Below are 3,219 nucleotides of genomic sequence, written 5' to 3'. Positions count from 1 at the left end.
AACTTGGCTTGAGCTCGGTTCGAACTTGGCTTGAGATTGGTTCGAGTTAATTGTTCGTTTAGATGTTATCGAGCTCTCAATGCAAGCTTGTTTGATTATTTAAAAACTTTAGTTATTTGATTGGTTATTGAGCTTGATAATTTAAACTTATTTATTTATTTTATTTTATTTTATTATTTATTTAGTGATCATGTCCGAGCGCTGAATCAACGGACGCTGGGGACGTGGCGCTCCCTGCTGTCTCCTCGCACTCTCCGGTGATCCTGCAGCAAAACCGAGCCGGGTGGGGTTTCGCGGCTACGGCCCTCCGACGATCAAGTCAGGCAAAGGGGAAACAAGGAGGTGGCTCCAAAGATCCAAGATTGCATACCTCCGGCGAAGTCTGAAGGCTCTTATATAGAGCTATGGTGAGCTTGGCGCACACACATCGAGGTGTACACGTGTCCTGCACCATACTTCAGTATGGGCTTGTCAGAAGAGCGTGTCTGACGTCATACTGCTACAGTCCGAGCACCTCCTTGATGGGACAGAAGAACCTTCCATCGTACGATTATGCGTATGGCCTGGTCATCGAACATGTCTGTTGTCAGCGACAGAGGTTACTAGGATGACGTCCCTACTGTCCCGTGTCTTTTGGTTTCATCCTCTCGAGCCAAGCGTCCAGCTGCTCGGCGACTTCTTATCTTCGACCCGTCGTAGATGTTAGTCTATCCGGGGGAGATTCATGGTCCCCTGCTCGGACGAAACTCTTGTCATGTTGCCTGACTCCTTGGCCGAGCGGACAGACCGCTCGGCCTTGTACCCTTGCCTTGGGCCACGGCTGAGCGGACCACCCGCTCGGCAATATAGCCTTTTTACCTTGGCGTCTGAAACCCGGGCTCATGGCCGGGTTACAGTTCGTTCGGCTGGAGGGCATGGCCGGGCGATCAGCATGTCCACCGTTTCGAGCATGTCCACTGTGGAAATGGAGTCCTTCTCCCCGGCCCAGCACTGGGTCCTCGTCATCCTCATGTTCATCGGCGGCGAAGGTCTTCACCTCCGTGCTCGGCCTGCACTTCACCAACCTCAAGCTAAAGCGAGAAAGCGAATCATCGTCATCTAGTAATTCTACTTCCATTGACAAATCTCTCAAGTTCCTGGGCCATGTCGTGTTCTGTTACATCCTCTTCGTCAACCTGAGCGGCGTCTTCCTCACCTTGCTCTACTTCTCGCTCGTCGCCGACGCGAGGGCGGTGCTGCGGATGAAGAAGATTAAGGTCATCCTTTTTTCCATCTTTGTAACGGTTTCCTCCTTCACCAACTGCGGCTTCACTCCAAACAACGAGAACATGGCGGCCTTCAAGAGCAACTCTGCTCTGCTCTTGATACTGATCCCTCAAATCCTAGCGGGTAACACTCTGTTTCCTCTCTGCTTGAGGCTGGCGATCTGGGTGATGAAAAAGACGACGAAGAGGGAGGAGTTCGGGGACGTTCTCCGGCGACCGGAGGTCGCGGAATATTACAAGCACTTGTTCCCTCGCTCTCACTGCGCCTATTTGGCGCTCACGGTGGCCGGGTTCGTGCTGGTGCAGCTTGTTCTGCTCTGCCAGCAGGAGTGGAGCTCGCCGGAGATCTTCCACGGGATGAATGCGTTCCGGAAGTTGGTGGCCGCTCTGTTTCAGTCTGTGAACTCCCGGCACGCCGGCGAGTCAGTGTTCGATATCTCCAAGCTGTCTCCGGCGATCTTGGTTCTCTTTGTCGTCATGATGTGAGTCTCCAATCTAAATACCATGATCTAAATTGCAGAAATCTCTACGAATTTGCAGGTACCTTCCTCCGTATACTTATTTCATTCCGGAAGAAAGAGATCCTCCTGCTTGGAACTCTTCCAACAACAGACGAAGAAAGTTGCTTCTGCGGAGCTTGCACCTCTCTCTGCTATGTTTTCCGGTCATCTTTGTCATCTTCATCAGCATCACAGAGAGGAAATCATTTTCGATAGATCCTTTGAATTTTAACATCTTCAACGTCGTATTGGAAGTCATCAGGCAAGTTTTTTTTCCCTTTTCCATTTAAATTAATATATAAATCAAGCACAATCTGTTGGAACAGAAATAATGAGGATGAGATGAAGTGGTTTAGTTTTGTTGTTGCAGTGCGCATGGAAACGTAGGGTTCTCGATGGGTTACAGTTGCGATCGGTTGATAAGATCCGATGGAAGGTGCGAGGATGTGTCGTATGGATTTGCAGGGAGATGGAGCGGCAAAGGGAAGATGATCCTGATGGTGGCCATGCTTTTGGGAAGGCTGAAGAAATTTCAGATCGAGGGAGGGAAAGCATGGAATTTTGGTTGAAAAATAATTTTGTCAATTATGATTAATGCCGTAAATCAAAGAACACCATCTTTATTGTGGCAAAAGCTAATTAGTTTCAAAACACTTTTATAGCTATAAATTCAGGAGTGATTTATCACTCCATCCCAAATTAACCAAATTGTTGATCCGATTCCATCCCAAATTAACTGACCGTTCAAGGTTTTTTTTTTTAATTTATTTTAAATGTTGGAATCAAGTTTTTTTAATACAGGTATAGATATTAAAAGAAATGTATTGATACTGAGACTTAAATTCAGGTCTCCTAAATTAGAATTTAATATCTTAACCAATTAGAATATAACTACTAATATTTTTATATGTTAATTAATTATTTAATAATTAATCAATAATTTCTTTTATTATATTGCTATTCTTAATCATTAGGATTAGAGTAAGATAGATATTTGTTTATTTGTTTATTTATTACTAATTTATAATAGTTTATCGATAATAATTTAGTTAATTATTTAATAATTAAATAATAGTTTTTTTACTATATATTTATTATTAATAAGTCTAATATGAAGCTCCAATAAATAATACATATGATCCTGTTCGAAAATTATAGAGACGGAAAGTTAGAGATATGACTACTACGTTGACTGGATATAGACCAAGCTCCGATATGCAAGTATAAGAAATGACAGTGTCTAGTCAGGAAAGGGGTCCCTGACGTTGGCCCTTCAACGCTCAAGTCAGTCACCGACATGAAGAAGAAAATGGAACAACAATAGCACAAGTATAAACAAAAAGTGAATAATATGTACCTACGTCGGTGTACGGACCTCCCTTTATATAATGTTCTGATGGGCGATGTGCGTACTTTTTGAGGCATGGGCACGTTCTCCCATTGGTCGCGGACAT

General features: G+C 44.2%; 1 pseudogene; it reads left to right on the top strand.

Annotated features, from left to right (window-relative positions):
- Positions 1-558: 558 nt before the first annotated feature.
- LOC121979723 lies at positions 559-2,390 on the top strand (annotated as a pseudogene).
- Positions 2,391-3,219: the final 829 nt, after the last annotated feature.

Source organism: Zingiber officinale, chromosome 5A (assembly GCF_018446385.1).
Source record: "Zingiber officinale cultivar Zhangliang chromosome 5A, Zo_v1.1, whole genome shotgun sequence".
In the NCBI taxonomy this organism is placed as follows: Eukaryota; Viridiplantae; Streptophyta; class Magnoliopsida; order Zingiberales; family Zingiberaceae; genus Zingiber; species Zingiber officinale.
The sequence above is the reverse complement of the archived record's forward strand: the minus strand, read 5'-3'. Positions and strand labels throughout refer to the sequence as shown.